Below are 22,683 nucleotides of genomic sequence, written 5' to 3'. Positions count from 1 at the left end.
CATTTTATACACTTACAAATTTAATTACATTCTTTTCGCATTTTTCATTTTTATCAAAACCAGAAAACAACCCAACATGGAACAACAATTAGATAACGTGAACACTGACGCACACACCAACACCGACACATACGACAACACCATGAATAACCAGATATAAAATCAGATTGCGACAGAAAATAATTTTATTTCCTTGCCCTCAACTTCCGAAAGATCAAATTCTGAACCAAACTTGCGCTAGCACTTGTCAACTAATAACGTGGTGGGGACAGCGCCATTGTGTACCACAAATTTTATTGCAATATTGAACACTACCATGAAACCTATTTCCAACCTAAATGAAAAACAGACAAAGAACGACGAAAGTATTTCGCAGTTTGTGAAAGACAATGCAAACCATCTAACAAAGAGCGAAGGAAGACTGATGCGATTACTTGTCAACATTAACACTTGTTCGACAGAGACAGGGACTTCTCAGAGACATTCCTAGATCTTTCTTTGCAGCACGGTTAGATAGTATGAGGTATCAATGCCGTCAAACATCAGATAAAAGAGCTAGCCACAGTGTATGAAAATATGGTTACTCAGATTTAGACCAATACTCGTACATACGAAGGAATACACACCAGAGTAAGGAGTTTGAATGAAAACTCAATAAGACACACTCACATATACACGACACTGTGCCGAAATAAACTGACACACGTTTCAAACTTCAGTGAACAATTTCGGACTTGGACAGCACGGAAGAAGAAAGATGTCGATAAATGTATAGAGCAAGACACAGTGATGGATTATATGTCGAAAGAGAAACAGGACAATATACAAACAAACAGGACAATATACCACATCTGAACAGAGACATACATACTATCCTTCACCCGCACAACAGCCTGACACACGAAAACACAACACAAGATTTGGTAACAAACAGTTTTATTGTCATGAATCGCAGCACACAGGAACACCGGACATGAATAGTGACACGAACCCACACATGATAGTATGAGACAGATTAACTTTACAGTTACTGCTTAGAAGACATACATTCACAACACACACAAGGACACTACACATTTTCAGATCGCAGTAGACGCAATGCCTATAAGGAAGCAGAAAACCTGTTTACAAACTGGAAGCTTCAACCCTTTATTCCAGGGAATAATACCATACACCCTGTGATATTCCTCAAAGCATTCAAAAACGCCTTTCCTTGCTCTTGAAACGATAGAAAGAAATTTCCCACATCGTTGATTACATTCAGGGCGAAGCTGCCATCTACAAAGAGAGTGACAAATGTAACACATACGCGCAATTCGAAAATGTATTCCTGAATAGATACTGGTCAGAGATTATTCAGAAACGCATTAGGAAACAAGTAATGGAATCTGACCACTTCAACCCAAGAAACAGAAACCTGAGACGACACTTTGAGATAAATCTCAGTATGATGCACTTTCTCAACGAACAGTCGCTCCTCGTGGTATAATCCGTTCACTCAAATCCAAGTTGCAATTTCACATAAAAGAAAAATTAGTCCGTCTCCGTGACTACGATGCAGAGTACCTTTTAGGAACTCTGTTGATTTACTCTAAGAAGAGAACCAACTACACCAGTCCCGTAACAGAAACCATAATATTTACATAGCGCCTATGCCGAACTTGCAGGCTAGCCAACCCAACTCACGCGCGCAGTCAAATGTTTCTTTCGTGTAGACATAAAATACACAGAACAATTTCCAAAACTCACCACCAAAATACAATATAAACAACTACAAGAACAACTACACACGAGGGGGGCAATCTCTACAAAAGAAGAAAATTCAGTAAGTTCAATCCGAGAACAAATCATAACCAATACTGACAGAACTAAATGGTTCAAATGGCTCTGAGCACTATGGGACTCAACTGCTGTGGTCATAAGTACCCTAGAACTTAGAACTACTTAAACCTAACTAACCTAAGGACAGCACACAACACCCAGCCATCACGAGGCAGAGAAAATCCCTGACCCCGCCGGGAATCGAACCCGGGAACCCGGGCGTGGGAAGCTAGAACGCTACCGCACGACCACGAGATGCGGGCACTGACAGAACTCTAACAACTTCCGTAATAAACAATTTCAAACAGAAAACGGTGGCAAATACATAATACGAGTTACACATCACCGCAAAACCACATGTAAAACAAAATCTTCTATGCACATAATCAAATTCATTATAATCAACACTGGCAGCCACCGCCTTAGCCGATACAACAGAACAGTTGTGCAAATCGAAACAACATGCCGACACCATCTCATACACAACAGCAACATAAAAATCAACTCGGAGAATGGCGACGTCAATACCCACAGTAAATATAATGGAAATGTAAAGCGAAACGCCACCTTAAGCTAACATTGACGCAAAGAATTTAACTACCCACGAGTTAAACTAGAAGCTGTCATTACCATGCCCCAGGACGTGACAGGAATATTTGGGGGCAGCTTCGACGCACAATTACTATCTGACACACAAAACGCTAACACACCGCACAGTAATACGATCAGATTCACACCACATGAGTCACATGAACTATTCTTGAGATACAACGAACAAAGAAACTTGGCATATAACCTCGCAAGAGATAACACACAGTGTCAGTCCAAGAAGATAAAAACTATGCTGTCATCTACAGTCGGAGGAGTACCCACTGCTATTGTCATTCACACAGAACATTTATGTAAAGATGAAAGAATTGAGCAATGCAGCAGTTTCCTGTTCAGAACTGTCAGATACTCACTGCGTTAAGTAATACATCTAGGGTAAGTAAACAAGTGCTTGTGAAGTTGGCGATACGAAGTGGAACTACACAATGGCTATTCCTAGTCGATTCTAGGCGCTTCAGTCTGGAACAGCGCGACCGCTATGGTCGCAGGTTCGAATCCTGCCTCGGGCATGAATGTGTGTGATGTCATTAGGTTAGATAGGTTTAAGTAGTTCTAAGTTCTAGTGGACTGATGACCTCAGATGTTGTGTCCCATAGAGCTCGGAGCCATTTGAACCATTTATTCCTCGTCGTTCCACACTTACCTACGAAATGTGGTTTAGTATTGATTTTTTGTGTGAGAAGGACTCCACAATAGACTTCTCCAAAGGTGTATGCTATTTTTAAGTGACGACAGTTAGATTTGCTTGAAATTATACACGAGAACAGTTGAACATGACAAACACTGCACTGAATATAAACTGCAGATGATTCACGAGACTGATCAACACTGCACACCTACACCTGTGTCACAGATGGAGTATGAATGCTAAGCCATGTTAACACAAATTAGTTCGAAGCTTTCAGAATGCACAGCGATCGGTGTAGAGGAAAAGTGATAGCTGAAGGATATTCTAGTGAAAAATACGAATATATTTACAAACAGACCCGGTGTGATCACGTCTTACACATACACCATCCAAGTGAAGCTTCACCAGATATATTTCCAAAAGTCTTATAACGTACCTATAACCCTACGACCTACAGTTTGGCATAGGTTACAGCAAATTTTAGCATGAAGAATTATAGAGCCATCCACTTCACCCTGTTCCGTTAAATGTAGTGAGAAAACCTAATGGAAACATACGCCTTACACCTGATGCCTGATGCTAGAGCTATTAACCAGATAATATTACCAGTCAGAACAAAACCTGAGAATTTAGAGGAACATATACATAGGTTTTTGGGTGCAAAGTACTTTTCTTCACTCAACAAATTCATTTGACAGGTAAATCTCACACATAAGTCCAGGAAGTATACTGCTTTTATGTTTGCTGTTCGTACCTATCAATTTTGTGTGTTACCTTTCGGTTTGAATGTAAGTTCATGAGTATAAATGGCTTTGAGCACTATGGGACTTAACATCTATGGTCATCAGTCCCCTATAACTAAGAACTACTTAAACCTAACTAACCTAAGGGCATCACACAACACCCAGTCATCACGAGGCAGAGAAAATCCTTGACCCCGCCGTTGGATAAGCAGCTGAGCAGCAAGTCGTATACTCCTAGCTCACTCATTTGTTACATAGTTTAATTCTTAATTTCTTTGCGTGTTTTTGGTATTTGCATTGTTTAATTCATAAATTTCGGGCGTATTATAGTATTTGAGAGTTGTAGCATCGCGTTTTAGTACCTGAATAGTGTAAATTTGCGTAGTCGTTAGTCCTTTGTTTTTGTTTTGAACGGCCAGTGTCGGTTGGTCACAGTCAGTGTGCTCCCTGCCGCCGTTGGATAAGCAGCTGAGCAGCAAGTCGTATACTCCTAGCTCACTCATTTGTTACATAGTTTAATTCTTAATTTCTTTGCGTGTTTATGGTAATTGCATTGCTTAATTCATAAATTTCGGGAGTATTATAGTATTTGAGAGTTGTAGCATCGCGTTTTAGTACCTGAATAGTGTAAATTCGCGTAGTCTCCTTCCGCCGCCGAGCAGTGTCAGCAGTGCGCAAGTAGCAGCACTACTGCATTTACTAGGCAATCTTGTATTTTAATAACCGTTTAAATTTTGTTGATTTGCTTGCGCTCTCTGTAGATTAGTTCAGACGTTCTTTGCAAAACAGTTTTTAGCATGGATAGGGACTGCAACTGCTGTGTCCGGATGCAGGCTGAGTTGGCATCCCTTCGCTCCCAGCTTCAGGCAGTGTTGGTTTCGGTCACACAGCTTGAGGCTGTTGCCAATGGGCATCACTGTCGGGGTCCGGATGGGGGTTTGTCGGGGACGGCCAGCTCGTCCCACGCATCCCCTGATCGGACTACGACTGTGGTTGCCGGGATACTGCCCGCATTGAGGCTGATCCCTCACCTGTGGTAGAGTGGGAGGTCGTCTCAAGGTGTGGCAGGGGGCGAAAGACATTCCGGAGGGCTGAACGGAAAGCCTCTCCAGTTTGTCTGACGAACCGGTTTAAGGCTCTGTCTCAGGCTGATACTGATCTTCGGCCTGACATGGCTGCTCGTCCTGTTCCAGAGGTTGCCCCTCAGTCTGCAAGATCCGGGCAGTCGCAGAGGGTGGGCTTACCGGTAGTTGGGAGCTCCAACGTCAGGCGCGTAATGGGGCCCCTTAGGGAAATGGCAGCAAGAGAGGGGAAGAAAACCAATGTGCACTCCGTGTGCATACCGGGGGGAGTCATTCCAGATGTGGAAAGGGTCCTTCCGGATGCCATGAAGGGTACAGGGTGCACCCATCTGCAGGTGGTCGCTCATGTCGGCACCAATGATGTGTGTCGCTATGGATCGGAGGAAATCCTCTCTGGCTTCCGCCGGCTATCTGATTTGGTGAAGACTGCCAGTCTCGCTAGCGGGATGAAAGCAGAGCTCACCATCTGCAGCATCGTCGACAGGACTGACTGCGGACCTTTGGTACAGAGCCGAGTGGAGGGTCTGAATCAGAGGCTGAGACGGTTCTGCGACCGTGTGGGCTGCAGATTCCTCGACTTGCGCCATAAGGTGGTGGGGTTTCGGGTTCCGCTGGATAGGTCAGGAGTCCACTACACGCAACAAGCGGCTACACGGGTAGCAGGGGTTGTGTGGCGTGGGCTGGGCGGTTTTTTAGGTTAGATGGCCTTGGGCAAGTACAGAAAGGGCAACAGCCTCAACGGGTGCGGGGCAAAGTCAGGACATGCGGGGACCAAGCAGCATTCGGTATTGTAATTGTCAACTGTCCAAGCTGCGTTGGTAAAGTACCAGAACTTCAAGCGCTGATAGAAAGCACCGAAGCTGAAATCGTTATAGGTACAGAAAGCTGGCTTAAGCCAGAGATAAATTCTGCCGAAATTTTTACAAAGGTACAGACGGTGTTTAGAAAGGATAGATTGCATACAACCGGTGGTGGAGTGTTCGTCGCTGTTAGTAGTACTTTATCCTGTAGTGAAGTAGAAGTGGATAGTTCATGTGAAATATTATGGGTGGAGGTTACACTCAACAACCGAACTAGATTAATAATTGGCTCCTTTTACCGACCTCCCGACTCAGCAGCATTAGTGGCAGAACAACTGAGAGAAAATTTGGAATACATTTCACATAAATTTTCTCAGCATGTTATAGTCTTAGGTGGAGATTTCAATTTACCAGATATAGACTGGGACACTCAGATGTTTAGGACGGGTGGTAGGGACAGAGCATCGAGTGACATTATACTGAATGCACTATCCGAAAATTACCTCGAGCAATTAAACAGAGAACCGACTCGTGGAGATAACATCTTGGACCTACTGATAACAAACAGACCCGAACTTTTCGACTCTGTATGTACAGAACAGGGAATCAGTGATCATAAGGCCGTTGCAGCATCCCTGAACATGGAAGTTAATAGGAATATAAAAAAAGGGAGGAAGGCTTATCTGTTTAGCAAGAGTAATAGAAGGCAGATTTCAGACTACCTAACAGATCAAAACGAAAATTTCTGTTTCGACACTGACAATGTTGAGTGTTTATGGAAAAAGTTCAAGGCAATCGTAAAATGCGTTTTAGACAGGTACGTGCCGAGTAAAACTGTGAGGGACGGGAAAAACCCACCGTGGTACAACAACAAAGTTAGGAAACTACTGCGAAAGCAAAGAGAGCTTGACTCAAAGTTTAAACGCAGCCAAAACCTCTCAGACAAACAGAAGCTAAACGATGTCAAAGTTAGCGTAAGGAGGGCTATGCGTGAAGCGTTCAGTGAATTCGAAAGTAAAATTCTATGTAACGACTTGACAGAAAATCCTAGGAAGTTCTGGTCTTACGTTAAATCAGTAAGTGGCTCGAAACAGCATTTCCAGACACTCCGGGATGATGATGGCATTGAAACAGAGGATGACACGCGTAAAGCTGAAATACTAAACACCTTTTTCCAAAGCTGTTTCACAGAGGAAGACCGCACTGCAGTTCCTTCTCTAAATCCTCGCACAAACGAAAAAATGGCTGACATCGAAATAAGTGTCCAAGGAATAGAAAAGCAACTGGAATCACTCGATAGAGGAAAGTCCACTGGACCTGACGGGATACCAATTCGATTCTACACAGAGTACGCGAAAGAACTTGCCCCCCTTCTAATGGCCGTGTACCGCAAGTCTCTAGAGGAACGGAGGGTTCCAAATGATTGGAAAAGAGCACAGATAGTCCCAGTCTTCAAGAAGGGTCGTCGAGCAGATGCGCAAAACTATAGACCTATATCTCTGACGTCGATCTGTTGTAGAATTTTAGAACATGTTTTTTGCTCGAGTATCATGTCCTTTTTGGAAACCCAGAATCTACTATGTAGGAATCAACATGGATTCCGGAAACAGCGATCGTGTGAGACCCAACTCGCTTTATTTGTTCATTAGACCCAGAAAATATTAGATACAGGCTCCCAGGTAGATGCTATTTTTCTTGACTTCCGGAAGGCGTTCGATAAAGTTCCGCACTGTCGCCTGATAAACAAAGTAAGAGCCTACGGAATATCAGACCAGCTGTGTGGTTGGATTGAAGAGTTTTTAGCAAACAGAACACAGCATGTTGTTATCAATGGAGAGACGTTTACAGACGTTAAAGTAACCTCTGGCGTGCCACAGGGGAGTGTTATGGGACCATTGTTTTTCACAATATATATAAATGACCTAGTAGATAGTGTCGGAAGTTCCATGCGGCTTTTCGCGGATGATGCTGTAGTATACAGAGAAGTTGCAGCATTAGAAAATTGTAGCGAAATGCAGGAAGATCTGCAGCGGATAGGCACTTGGTGCAGGGATTTACAACTGACCCTTAACATAGACAAATGTAATGTATTGCGAATACATAGAAAGAAGGATCCTTTATTGTATGATTATATGATAGCGGAACAAACACTGGTAGCAGTTACTTCTGTAAAATATCTGGGAGTATGCGTGCGGAACGATTTTAAGTGGAATGATCATATAAAATTAATTGTTGGTAAGGCGGGTACCAGGTTGAGATTCATTAGGAGAGTGCTTAGAAAATGTAGTCCATCAACAAAGGAGGTGGCTTACAAAACACTCGTTCGACCTATACTTGAGTATTGCTCATCAGTGTGGGATCCGTACCAGATCGGTCTGACGGAGGAGATAGAGAAGATCCAAAGAAGAGCGGCGCGTTTCGTCACAGGGTTATTTGGTAACCGTGATAGCGATACGGAGATGTTTAATAAACTCAAGTGGCAGACTCTGCAAGAGAGGCGCTCTGCATCGCGGTGTAGCTTGCTCGCCAGGTTTCGAGAGGGTGCGTTTCTGGATGAGGTATCGAATATATTGCTTCCCCCTACTTATACCTCCCGAGGAGATCACGAATGTAAAATTAGAGAGATTAGAGCGCGCACGGAGGCTTTCAGACAGTCGTTCTTCCCGCGAACCATACGCGACTGGAACAGGAAAGGGAGGTAATGACAGTGGCACGTAAAGTGCCCTCCGCCACACACCGTTGGGTGGCTTGCGGAGTATAAATGTAGATGTAGATGTAGATGTAGAATCGAACCCGGGAACCCGGGCGCTCATGAGTATATATAACCGCTCTGAGTACTGTTTCAGGTGACGATTTGATGGAACCTGTTACACACTATGTTGATGATAAACTCATAGTCACGAAAACATGCACAGAACATGCTGAAACACCAAATACATCACTACACAGATTTACACAAGCAGCAGTAACAATAAATGTTAGTAAGTCAAAATTTGCCTGTTCAGCGATCAAATACCTAGCACACATGGTTCAAATGGCTCTGAGCACTATGCGACTTAACTTCTAAGGTCATCAGTCGCCTAGAACTTAGAACTTATTAAACCTAACTAACATAAGGACATCACACACATCCATGCCCGAGGCAGGATTCGAACCTGCGACCGTAGCGGTCACGCGGTTCCAGACTGAAGCGCCTTTAACCGCACGGCCACACCGGCCGGCTAGCACACATGATCAATACACAAGGCGTTAGGCCAGACCCTACAAAACTTGATGCAATCAGATAGTTCCCAAGTCCTACCACTAAGAGAGAAAATCATTGCATGGATTATGTTCTTTCTTCTGTCGTTTTCTTCCTAAACAACGTCTCAACAGCAGACATCTGTTAAGTTTGTTGAAAGAAAACCAGAAGAAGCATTGGTAAACTTATAAATTCTTGATTACCCAGATTTTAGCTAGACGCCTGTTAAATTTGTTGAAGAAAAACCAGATACGGAATTAGGATCAAAACTGTCAGAACGACTTTAACAGAATCAAAGAAGCATTGATAAACTTACAAATTCTTGATCACCCAGATTTTAGCTTAGATTTCTGCATGACTTGCGATACTCCATGTAATGGACTAGGTTATTGCCTTTTCCAGATTGTCAAATTTTGGAGATTGGGGACTAAAGCTGAGGTCATCGGTCCCTAAGCTTACGCGCTACTTAATCTAACTTAAACTAATTTACGCTAAGGACAACACATACACCCATTCCCGAGGGAGGATTCGAACCTCCGATGGAGGGAGCCGAGCGGACCATGATAGGACACGTTAGACCGCACGGCTACCCCGCGCGGCAGAGATTGTCAAAACTGATGACTCTGAGCAGATCCAAATCATTGGTTTTGCCAGCAGAGCTCTTGAAGAATGTGAAAGAGCCTATTCTACAATGGAATTAGAGACCTTATCCATAGTCTGGGTCCTTAAGAAATTTAACCACTACCTTTATGGCAAACCCACCAAGATATGTACAGGTCACCAAGCACACACTTTTCTCCTTACATGCAAACTTATACACCCCAGACTGACACATTGTGCACTATCTTTACAAAATTACTTATTTGAAATAATACACATCAAAGAGAAAGATAACATCATTCTTGACGCCCTTTCTAGGCTTTCTAGGTTACCACAAAGGCTAAACAGTAACAACACAGACCTTACTATAGAACGTTAATCAAGAAAGTAAACATTACACACAATACTGCAAAAACATGTCTACATTACAAGATGAAGATACACATTGGAGAAAGGCCAAAGACATTTTAACACAACCACAAGATCACCCACTGAAAGCAAGACACATGATACACAACAATGTACTCTTTTACAGAAGACACCAACATGCTACAAACTGGTGCGTTTGTATTCCTGCCGACTCAATTAAAAAACTCAGTGAACACACACATACAGTATGGGGCAATATGGAACAAGAAAATGCTTCACAAAACTGCACACACACTGTTACCTCACCAACATGAGACGCAAAATATACCACATAATCAGCAAATGTTTACTATGCCATGAGACTTAACCACAGAACCAATTCACAAAAACTATATTGCACTTCATTTTACCCACAAAACCAAGAGAGATAATTTTTACCGACATCAGTGGACCTCATCCCTCAACTACAGGAAGCGTTACATACATTTTAGTCTTTTATGATATCTTTTCAAAACTTGTTAAACTGTCTGCACTCAAATCACCCACAGCCACTGAAATCATCAGGAGATTTGATAAAGATTATATTCCACATGTAGGGAAATCTGCAGGTATGCTATCTGACAATGCTTCTTATTACACATGATAAAATGGAAACAGTTTTTGAAAGACAACATTAAGTGCATTTTCATCTGAAGATTTCCACCTTCTGCCAACCCTTGTGAAAGGATTCAAAGGATATTCACAGAACTAAATCGTTTCATGACAACCTACATCTCTGTAAATCATTTACGTTGGGTACACTATGTTGCCTCGTTTGAGAAGATTCACAATAACTGAAAAATATACAACACACCTTACACACGATTATAGATCACGTTTAACACAGCAGAAAACAATGAATGGAGTAACCCTTTACCAAAAGTACACAATACAGAAACCAGTTATGTCGAGCAAATAGGAGAGATATTCACAGCCATCACAAAACAAGCAGAAATCAGAAACAAGTATTATTCATGCACCATCAAGAGAAGACAATGTTTCTCCATTGGCATGCAAGTATTATTAATAACACAATTGAAATCTTCAGTACTTTGAACAAGAAATGGCATGTGGCACACTATGTTTGAAGGTCCATACACAATATTTATATACCTCATCCACGAGCTTATTTGTTACACAATCCCAGAACCAAGAGAACATTTGACTTACACGCTCATAAAGATCTGAAAGTATTTTATGCCAAGCACTAAAGTAGCTACCAGTAAGCACGTAAGAGCTTGAAGACTACCAAAACAAGAAGAGAAACATACTGACAACCTTAGTTTTAAGAATTTTTAACGTTTCACTAACAACTGAGAACATCTTCAGCAGAAGAAAGAGGAGTATACATCTTCCAAAGTGCTCAGTACATCATACACCACGCTTAGCATAATTCACGGATGATGAGGTTGAGAGAAGATAGATACAAAAACAGATTTTGACTTAGAGAGAGACTGACACTTACCTGCACAACCTACAAAATTTACACAAATTACGTTAGAAACTAGCTACAGTAAACAAACAACACGGTCCAAGCAGACACACATTTTCACAACATTATTCACAACAGTGTCATTGATGCTTGTGAGTTCTTATTTTTATCTTGTAAATGTGTACTTGGAACTGAATGTAGATGTTGTATTTGATGTTGTGTCTAACCAGTGACTGTATTTTTCAGGCCAGTGCATCTCCGTCATTTAATCCATTTAAATATTGCAAATTGCTTTATTTCCAGAAAGCAAAATAATAGATGGAACGCAGAATGAGACAAAGATTCCGGTATGTAACTATTTTGTTCATGAAAACTGTATCCTCATGGAAGGAAACATATAAAAGAAACAATGCCTGTGGCAGTAATGAAAACATTTTTATCTATGTGATATTCTGTACTTTTGTATCATTTTATAACATTGTATGCTCTATTATTTCTTGTTGTCTTATTTCTTTGTATTTATGTTTTGTATGTATAGTTATATATGTATTTATGTACAATCCTGTAACTGCTATGCAAAAGCATGTCTATGACGTGAACTATGCATCAGAGTATAACCACCAATCAGAATTTGACTAATGCAGCTTATACAGCTGAAGTAACCAACAATATAAATATTTTCTGCTTATGAACGATTTGCTATCTATGAAGAAGGGACAATTTTCCTCTGCCAAAGCAAAAGAGACTTAATATTTGTAATGAAAACACAGAAAGTGCTGTCTATCTTTGAACATTTTGCCTAGTCCCCCATCATTCCCAGTGTATCAAATCTATGAACTATTCTGCACAAAACTATTGTAAAACGACGACGCATACAGCAAGGTAACTTGAAGAATCCTACGGCAGAGGAAGAAGTAGCTGGACAAAAGGAACATTATTTCAGACCTTTACTTAGATGCCACCTGAAGAAGGACATGGTTATCACTAATGCTGCCATGGAGATTCCATTATACGTCCACACCTCCGACGTCAGCAAATGTGTGGAAATTCCCATCAACTCACTTCAGTGCCAATCTTACTCCCAAAAATCATTATAAAAAGTGCAAGTGATTTTATGTGATGTGTGCTAACAGACATGTGAAACTAAGCTCTAGTAGTGCTAATCCACGACAGAAGATGCCATGATTACATTACTGAGTCTTTTTTTTTTAACAAAACTGAGGATATGGAGGCCAACAGGAAAAGGAAATAACTCTTGGATTTCTGTGCCAGTATGGGCTTAGTAATCACAAACTCCTTTTTTAAACATAAGAACATTCACCGGTATACTTGGGAAGGGAGGGGAACCAGATCTGTCACTGACTATATAATAACAGATCAGGAATTCAGGAAGGCTGTGAGGGACACACGTGTATTCAGGGGATTCTTTGATGACACCGATCACTATTTAATCTGCAGTGAAATTGGTATTGTGAGGCCGAAAGTGCAGGAGGTCGGGTTCATATGTAGGAGGATAAGAATGGAGAATCTTCAGGATAAGGAAATCAGGCACAAGTACATAACAGTGATCTCAGAAAGGTACCAGTTAGTTGAATGTAGTCAATTACAGTCATTGGGAAAGGAATGGACAAGGTACAGGGACACAGTACTATAAGTGGCTAAAGAATGTCTTAGAACAATAGTGTGTAAAGGTAGGACGAAGCAAACAGCTTGGTGGAGCAACACACTCAAGGCAGCCTGTAAAACTAAAAGAAGGCGTATCAAAATTGGCTACATACTAGAACTCAGGTGGACCGAGAAAGTTATGTTGAAGAAAGAAACAAAGCCAAACAGATAATTGCAGCATCCAAGAAGAAATCTTGGGAAGACTTTGGAAACAGGTTGGAGACTTTGGGTCAAGCTGCTGGAAAACCATTCTGGAGTGTAATTAGAAGTCTTCGAAAGGGAGGTAAGAAGGAAATGACAACTATTTTGGACAGGTCAGGAAAACTGCTGGTGAATCCTGTTGATGCCGTAGGCAGATGGAGGGAAAAATTTGAAGAGTTGCTCAATGTAGGTGAAAATACGATCAGTAATGTTTCAGATTACGATGTACAATGGGATAGGAATGATGATGCAAATAGGATCACATTTGAGGAAGTGGAGAAAATGGTCAATAGATTGCAGTGCAATAAATCGGCTGGGGTGGATGAAATTAAGTCGGAACTCATTAAATACAGTGGAATAGCAGCTCTTAAATGGCTACACAGGATAACTGAAACAGCGTGGGAGTCGGGACAGGTTCCATCAGACTGGAGGAAAGCAGTAATCACACCAATCTTTAAACATGGAAACAGAAAAGATTGTAACAACTACATAGGTATCTCTTTAATCCACGTTGTGGGTAAAATCTTCTCAGGTATTGTTGAAAGGAAAGTGCGAGTATTAGCTGAGGAAAAACTGGATGAAAATCAGTGTGGGTTTAGGGCTCTTAGAGGATGTCAGGACCAGATCTTTAGCTTACGGCAAATAATGGAGAAGTGTTACGAGTGGAAAAGGGAATTGTATCTATGCTTTATAGATCTAGAAAAGGTATATAACCGGGCTCCTAGGAGGAAGTTATTGTCTGTTCTACGAGATTATGGATTAGGAGGCAAACTTTTGCAAGCAATTAAAGGCCTTTACATAGATAGTCAGGCAGCAGTTAGAGTTGACGGTAAATTGAGTTCATGGTTCAGAGTAGTTTCAGGTGTAAGACAAGGCTGCAACCCGTCTCCACTGCTGTTCGTATTCTTTATGGATCATATGTTGAAAACAATAGACTGGTTGGGTGAGATTAAGATATGTGAATACAAAATAAGCAGTCTCGCATATGCGGATGACTTAGTAGTGATGGCATATTCGATTGAAAGTTTGCAAAGTAATATTTCAGAGCTGGATCAGAAATGTAAGGACTATGGTATGAAGATTAGCATCTCCAAAACGAAGGAACTGTCAGTGGGAGGAACAAATTTCGAACAGGTGGACGGTTTGAAGTACTTCGGATGCATATTCTCACAGGATGGCAACGTAGTGAAAGAACTGGAAGCGAGGTGTAGCAAAGCTAAAGCAGTGAGCGCTCAGCTACGATCTACTCTCTTCTGCAAGAAGAAAGTCAGTACCAAGACAAAGTTATCTGTGCGTCGTTCAGTCTTGTATGAGACCGATTTTTCGTCCTCCAAAGAAAATTAAGGAGATAATGCGCCCTGATAAGGACAGTCGCGGCCTCAGTATCCCTTCTATTTATAATATCCCCTGTGAGTGTGGAAGCAGCTGTATAGGTCAGACCATTCGTACCGTTTCCGACCGCTGTGCGGAACACAAATGCCATATTGAAAATAGAGAACGGGAGAAATCGGCAATTGCAGAGCACGTCCTCGAGAACAAACATGAAATACTGTTCGCTGAAACAAAAATTCTGTTCCATTTCTCCACATACTGGGATTGTGTTATTAAGGAAGCTCTTGAAATAAGAATGAGCGAGAAGAACTTTAACCGTGATAGCGGATACTATCTGAGTGTTGCAGGGAAACGACCGCTCGATGCAGAGATGCAGCAGAGACATTCCTTCCAAGGTTTACGTCCCAACGGAAGCGGTGGCGCCAACACCGCACGCATCGACACCGTCTGCTACAGCAGTACGTAATCGCCGACCGATCACAAGCCGACCAATCAGAAGCCGTCCACGGGTTATAAAAGGCCACCACAGCGGCAATGCAGACAGTCAGATGCTCCTGACGATGGCGATGCAGGCTAACGTCGAAAGCTTGAGATTTTATCCCGAATAGACGCGGCGAGAAAACCGAGAATGTTTTACACAGCGTAAGCTTTTGTCAGGGGTAGCAAGCTGAACGGGTTCCATGAAGCTTGCCAGGCTGACGGAAACCCAAGTCTGCTGTAACCACAGTGCTTCAGTGCATACGTAATCTTGTATCTCCATTGCGGCAGGTTGAGCTGTTGTAATGGATGCTGCCGAGACAGGGACAGGCAAGCTGGAAGGAGAATTTGTACACATCTTGATAGCAATAACTGACAATACCGGCCAATTGGGTTCGAGTTTCTTACGCACAAACGGAATTTACTTTAGTCAGTAGCGAGCCGGGGTGTGTATCGGACCTTCAAAGACGCTATAACACCATTTGAAGACTTTCTCGGCCGTGGGGGCCGAAACGTCGGGTTTCAGTAAGAAATTCATCCAAATCTGGCATAGCATGTCGGAATATTTTATTAAGTTTGTGATGATAGAATGGTCTAAAGCACTGTTGTAGCTTACCGTAAGTACCGTTCAACTTGTACGTCAAAGAAGCAACAACGGAAGTGAAAGAAAAGTATGGAACAGGAATAAAAGTCCAAGATGATCAGATGTCAAGGCTGAGGTTCACAGAAGACGAAGTCCATCTAGACTCACTTAAGGAAGACGTAAGTCGTAATAAAGAGAATGGATGACATTGTTAGTTACTTTACTCCGTGTACCAGTACAACAAAATCAATATCTATTCCGTTTTACGTTTTTAATAATTTGATGCGTATTTGAATGGTACTTTGTGGTACATTTTTGAGTGTCCCTTAAAGATAGGAAGGGGATTACCAAATAAGAAATATAGGGTAAGATTTCAGGAAGACGTTCTGCTATTCATACGTGCGTAACGCACAAAGACATAAGAAATGCGGCCACACTGGCTTATGACCCATGATAGCTAAACAACGTTTTCTTGACACATTTTTTAATTTTCTTTCTGGAAAAGATAAATGTGACGCCCTGCATATGTGTATCAAGTGACAATGCCAGTGGGAGCTACTTGTCGCAACGAAGTTAGTAGCGTACAGAGCCCAAGCGTTTTCCAGAATGAGATTTCATTGATATAGGCGACGAAAGTTTACGTGCTGAAACGCAAACGAAATATCTAAAAATATAAATCTTTCTTAAAATGCAATTTCACGCCTTTAGCGCCGGTTTACTACCCCGTTTGAGATTTTCAGGGCAATGGGAGCTTTTATCTTAAGATGAAAGCAAGATAATCTGAGAGATGGCGTTCATGAGGCTCTCAGGAATCTGAGATGTGGGAGGAGAGATAAAAAGACTCGACAGCAGACGGAAAAACGTTTCCGGATATCCTTGCGACAGCGACGGCGGTTCAGTGAGTCCTCAGGCAGCAGCCGAAGGGTGCGGCATGGCGCGGGGATGCTAATGTTTATTCAGTAGTGTTATTCCTGAAACAAGGAGAGATCTACTAAATATACAAACCTCACTTGCGTCCCGTAATCTAAATGCGCTTTCCTCTGTGCAGTAGCTCCCATCCAGTGCGACATCTGTTTTGTTATTGCATCTGTTTGTGCAGGAGAACAACTCTGTAATACGTAACTCATAAGCACGTCTTTTCCACTACCAGTGGTGGAATTTCTGTAAACCCACATACTGAGGGGTATTGCGACGGCAGCTTTTTGTCTATGTGCAATACTGATTATACCTTCATCTGTATGTATTAGTTCTCATTTCTTTGTGACTAGTTTCAGTGATACAATCCACCATCCTCTGGCCCCTAGATACAGCAAATATATCATTTATCATATTATACAGCCGACGCCATCGTCGTATCTATATTGGCTTTTTTAAATAATGAAATGTTAACTATATAAGACTGAATTAGTTTCCATTTAATGTGTGTCTGCGCCCAGTATATTATTTTTAATGCTGTAAGAAAATCAACTATACAGTAGACAATATTTCCTCTCTAACAGTTTTTGTGATATTTGTTGGAAAACCAAACAGCCTATACTAAAGGTGGAGGGGTTGGACAAGAATATGGAAACGCTGCGTGAAATGCATGCTTCAATACAAACACAGAGATCAACCAAGCCTGCAGGCTGCGCTGTTGTTTTTGACAACAAACGGCACCTATGGACTACCGTCAATACGTCACACGTGTCAGTCACGGTCCTGCGAGGTTGTGACTGCATTGTAGTGGATCTAATTAATTCGAGTACGGTCAAGTTGTTAGTGCTCGAACGGTAGGTACTTCCGTAAATAAGGTAGCAGAAGAGCTTGGTGCTTCAAGGGACACTGTATCGAAGATTTATACCGCATACAGGATCGCAACGCAGATAAAAGTTTGTTACCGTGATGGATCTCATTGCAGAGAATTGCGACGAAACATAAGAGGACAACAGCTACAAAAGTCACGGCAGAACTGAATGTCGCACTCACGAACTCTGTCAGCACCAAAACAAGACGAAGGGAGATCATAATATTGGAAATGCAGGGCCAGCTCGAATTCCAGGACAATAGTTCAGGTCCAAAAATGCACGTAATAGGAAAAAGAGATGTCGAAGCCCTAAAACCGAGACTAGTGAGCACTGGAAGAGCGTCATTTGGTCGAATGACTCTTATTTCTCAGTTTTTCCAAGATCTGACCGAAGAGTGTAACATGGCTAGGATTCGCTGATGATTTTGGCAGTTATATCGTGGTGTTCAATGAGACCTGCGATTACTCTGCATGGTCAGATACCTGCCAGAGGATTATATAACCAATTTCAATTATCAAATCCATTCCATGGTAGAATGTTTGTTCTCCAACGATGATATTATGTTCCATGACGTCAGCTTTCCTTTTCACACCACATTACCCAGGACTGATTTGTGAGCACAAGGATGAATTGTCGCATATCCCCTGGCTACCATGTTAGCAGAGCTCAATGCTATTGATCTCTTGTCGTCTGCCTTGGAAAGAAGGCTGCGTGATCGTTGTTACCTACATCATCTTTAACTAAACTTGCCATTAACTTGCTGGAAGAATAGCGTAAGATTCTCTACGAAACATTACCAGAATTTATCAATTCTGAGACGACTCGAAGGTGTTTTGAATGCCAAACACCCCATACACGTGATTATGCATGGTAATGTGTTGTATCTTTGGTCCTTCTATATTTTTGTCCACCGCCTCTACATCGGTTTTTTCAGTATTATCTGCAACATTTTAGGCTATAATAGCCTTAGGAGAACGACTGTATTCCTCTTGTGTATATCACATAGAACTCTCAAATGAGATGGTGTACAATGTGTTGCTCGCGTCGTTTAGTATACAAAAATTATGCAACGCAGTTATGTTGATTAAAATTGAATCATGTGGTAAAAATCTTATCCGTATGGGGTAGAAAGTCTATTTGTAATGTAATATGTTACATGTGGCTACCTCCGATCCTCCACATGTAAGTATGCATCTGGAGTAGGGTTTCTATCAGCATGTTATATTTTAACAGTGAGATCCTATTTTAGGTTGTATATTAGATGGTATCCATATGTGAAACCAGAATTCCACCCCACGGAAATTGTGGTGTCACCGCCAGACACCACACTTGCTAGGTGGTAGCTTAAATCGGCCGCGGTCCATTTAGTACATGTCGGACCCGCGTGTCACCACTGTGTGATCGCAGACCGAGCGCCACCACAAGGCAGGACTCGAGATACGGAATAGCCCTCGCCCCAGTTGTACGACGACTTTGCTAGCGACTACACTTACGAAGCCTTCTCTCATTTGCCGAGAGACAGTTAGAATAGCCTTCAGCTAAGTCCATGGCTACGACCTAACAAGGCGCCATTAGCCTTACATAGTTTGATAGTTATCGTATGAAATGTCTCATCAAGAACGTTGTAAACCAAAGGACTATATAAAAGTTAAGTATTCCCAAAGCAACGTACTTTTCTTGCTACCATTCAGTACTTATCCTGTTCCAGAATTCACGCCCGTCTGCGTTAGATAGCCTGCATTTCGGCCTCCACTATCTACAAGGTGTTGGCACATTTGCCAACACATCATTGGCGACGAGACACCGGAAAGGGTCTTGTTCTTTCTAATTGCTTACATTTACTTGTGTCATGGCTTCGCCAGATGTACTGTCCGAATTTTATCGCTTGCAGAATCAGCAGACGCAGGCGTTATTGGATGCCCTTGGACAGCTCGTCCAGGGTCAAAGTGCCATTCAAACCGATGCGGCCGCCGCGGCTTCATCGCTGCCGCCGCCACAACATGCAGTTGCACCGCCGTTTCGCAATTTTGATGCGGCGCAAGAATCGTGGACCGAGTGGTCCCGCCAATTTGGATTTCATCTCGCCGCCTACAGAATTCAAGGTAACGAGCGGCAGCCTCACTTATTGCCTTGTGTCGACGTGCAAACGTACCGTGTGATAGTGAAATTGTTTCCCCGGCGCGACGTAGCAACTCTGTCCTACGAAGAAATTTTGTCGGCATTGGACGCCTATTTCAAAGAAACAGTTAATGTAGTTGCAAAAAGATATACTTTCTTTCGTACAAACCGTACGGCCGGTCAAACTAATAGGGAGTGGGTTGCAACTTTGCAAGGCCTTACTAGGGATTGTGCGTTTGAATGTGACTATGGCCTTCCTTATTCAGACAGTGTTTCTCGGCTATGTGAAGAATTTGCAGACATTTTCGCACCGGGCTTAGGTTGCGCTAAGAACAATGCAGCGCATTTGGAACTGAAAGTAAACGCGCAACCGAAATTTTTCCGAGCGCGCAATGTTCCCCACGCATTGCGTGATGAGGTCGCAAGAACATTAAACGATTTAGAATCACAAGGTGTGAGTGAATGTGCGCAATGCCTCTTCTATTTCAGCTCCGCTTCATCGCTTACGCCGTACAGGTGTTCCGTTTCTCTGGACGACGGAATGCGAACGCGCTGTTCGCCAGTTGAAATCGGCGTTGCTTTCGAATACTTGCCTTACGCCATTCGATGCCCGGAAACCCCTTTTGTTGATGGTGGATGCATCGGATTTCGGGATCGATGCTGTGCTTGCGCACAAAGATGGGTCGCATGATCGCCCTATTGCCTTTGCGTCCAAATTGCTCTCGTCTGCGCAAAGAAATTATTCACAGATAGAGAAAGAAGCTTTGGATCTCGTATTTGGTGTTACTAAGTTTCATGATTTCTTGTATGGTCGTCACTTTACCATCATCACAGACACAAACCTTTGACGTCGCTTTTTCATCCGAACAAGCCTGCACCTCCGCGTACAGCGCAGAAATTCATTCGCTGGTCTATTTTCCTCTCGCAGTACCGCTACGATATCTTGTATCGGTCCACTGCTAAGCACGGAAACGCCGATGCGTTGTGCCGTTTGCCTGTTGCTGAGGATAAAGCATTCGATTCTTCCGAACTTGCTTGCATGTTCATTGATTCGGAAACCGATGAAGTGGTCGAATCGTTTCCGATTGATTTTCGTCGTGTAGCTACAGCCACAGCTGCTGACCCTGTCCTTGCTACCGTTTTGCGTTTTGTTGCTACGCAATGGCCTTTGTCAAAGTCTCGGATCCAGGATCCGTTGGTTTGCCGATTTTTTGCTCATAAGGAGAGACTTTTTGTTCGACGTGGTGTTTTGTTGTTGCGTTCTGATAATGATCAGTCGAGAGTCGTGGTCCCACGTTCGTTACAGTCCTCTGTTTTACGGCTTCTTCACCAAGGACATTGGGGTATAGTGCGAACGAAACAACTTGCTCGTCAGCACTGTACTTGGTTCGGAATCGATGCTGCGATTAGGAATATGTGCTCTTCTTGCATGGCGTGTGCCGAAAAACAATCTGCACCGCTGCGGAAAGTCTTTCCATGGCCAAAAGCCACTTCCCCTTGGCAGCGCTTGCACATAGACTTTGCTGGTCCCTTCTGGAATGCTCGATAGTTGGTTCTGGTAGATGCCTTCCGTAATTTTCCTTTTGTTGTCCGGATGTCTTCCACGACGTCAACTGCCACCATCCAAGCGTTGTCTGCTATCTTTTGCATTGAAGGTCTTCCGCAGACTATTGTGTCCGACAATGGCCCGCAATTCATGTCCGCAGAATTTCAGTCATTCTGCCAGGTAAATGGTATTCAACATCTGACATCCGCGCCGTTTTCGCCTCAGTCAAACGGTGCCGCTGAACGATTGGTCCGGTCTTTCAAGTCACAGATGTTGAAGTTGAAAGAGTCGCATTCTCGGGAGGACGCGTTGTTGCTCTTTTTGTCATCGTATCGCTCTCAGCCCCGAGATGGTCGCTCGCCGGCTGAGTTGCTCCACGGTCGTCCTCATCGAACCTTGATGTCTTTGCTGCACAGGTTCCTGTGCCGCGGCTTTTGCTCCAGGCGACGTTTAGTATTCTATCGCAACTATCGAGGTTCACGGCGTTGGCTCGCAGGGCGCATTCTTCGCTGCCTCGGCCGCGCGATGTATTTGGTTTTGGGGGCCTCTGGTGAGGTGCATCGGCATCTCAATCAGCTGCGCCTCTGTCGTCGCACGGGTTCTGCCGCTCCCCGTCTGCTTTCAGCGACGGTGCCGTCCGGTCAGCGCCCTGGGGACCCATCTACTGGCTCGCCTCATCCCCAGGTGTTACCGACGATGCCTTCCATTTTGCCCCATGGCGACGCGCCGCCGCAGCCGCCGCCGCCGCCGCCTGTTCTCCCGCCGGCGCCACCCGCATTCGACGCTTCGCTGCAGCCGCCAAGCGCCTCCCTGGGTCACGCGCCGCCGATCGCTTCCCGTGACCAGCCGTCCTCCGTCATGGAACTCTTGCCCGCTCCGGACCACATGACGTCTTCGCACGTCGGATACCCCGACGCAATGGAGGTCGACCCTTCGGCCCCTCCTGTCTCTTTACGGGCGCATACACCGCATGTTGACGTGCACCCTGGACTAGGTTTTCAGGCGTTTCCTAGATCCCCTCGGACCGAATGGCCGGGTGCGGGTGGCACAGCCTCGCCTGTTGTTAGGCTCCCCACCTCATTGCATACGTCAACATGGGGTCCTCCCCACGGCGGGCGGAAGCCTTATAACACGACCGTTCCCCGATTTGCGGGGGAGGAATGTGGTGTCACCGCCAGACTCCACACTTGCTAGGTGATAGCTTAAATCGGCCGCGGTCCATTTAGTACATGTCGGACCCGCGTGTCGCGACTGTGTGATCGCAGACCGAGCGCCACCACAAGGCAGGTCTCGAGATACGATATAGCATTCGCCCCCAGTTGTACGACGACTTTGCTCGCGACTACACTGACGAAGCCTTTCTCTCATTTGCCGAGAGATAGAATAGCCTTCAGCTAAGTCCATGGCTACGACCTAGCAAGGCGCCATTAGCCTTACATAGTTTGATAGTTATCGTATGAAATGTCTCCTCAAGAATGCTGTATTCACATGAAGGAATAAAAGTTAAGTATTCGAGGAGCTGCATACTTTTCTTATTAGCGTTCACTAGTTATCCTGTTCCAGAATTCACGCCCGTCTGCGTTAGATAGCGTGCATTTCGGCCTCCACTATCT

This window comes from Schistocerca serialis, chromosome 2 (assembly GCF_023864345.2).
Source record: "Schistocerca serialis cubense isolate TAMUIC-IGC-003099 chromosome 2, iqSchSeri2.2, whole genome shotgun sequence".
NCBI classification, from domain to species: domain Eukaryota; kingdom Metazoa; phylum Arthropoda; class Insecta; order Orthoptera; family Acrididae; genus Schistocerca; species Schistocerca serialis.
The sequence above is the reverse complement of the archived record's forward strand: the minus strand, read 5'-3'. Positions refer to the sequence as shown.